Raw genomic sequence first — 373 nt, 5'->3', positions numbered from 1 at the left:
GTGAGGAAGGGGCTAGAACAGGTGCCCTAAAAACTGTCTGCTTCACCTAACCTCACCCTGGTCTGCTTACCACAGCATGGAGGGATTCTACCTTGCGCTCAAAACACGAAAAGATACAAAAACATTTGTAAGGATGATTCCACTCACCATCGGCACATGAAATGTGCACACACTCATAGATGACACAGAATCCAGCAGAACTGAAAGATGAACAGCTCTTATTGTAAGAGAGCTTAGCAGTTATTGCATCCAAAGAGCAGCCCTGAGTGAAACAAGGCTGGCAAATGAAGGCTAGCTTGCCGAAGCCAGAACTGGATACGCTTCTTTCTGGAGTGGCCACAGTGAAGGGGAGCTCCACAAGGCTGATCTAGGT

Source organism: Vombatus ursinus, unplaced genomic scaffold, assembly GCF_900497805.2.
Source record: "Vombatus ursinus unplaced genomic scaffold, bare-nosed wombat genome assembly UNPS02015098.1, whole genome shotgun sequence".
NCBI lineage: Eukaryota > Metazoa > Chordata > Mammalia > Diprotodontia > Vombatidae > Vombatus > Vombatus ursinus.
This window is presented reverse-complemented; position numbering follows the sequence as displayed.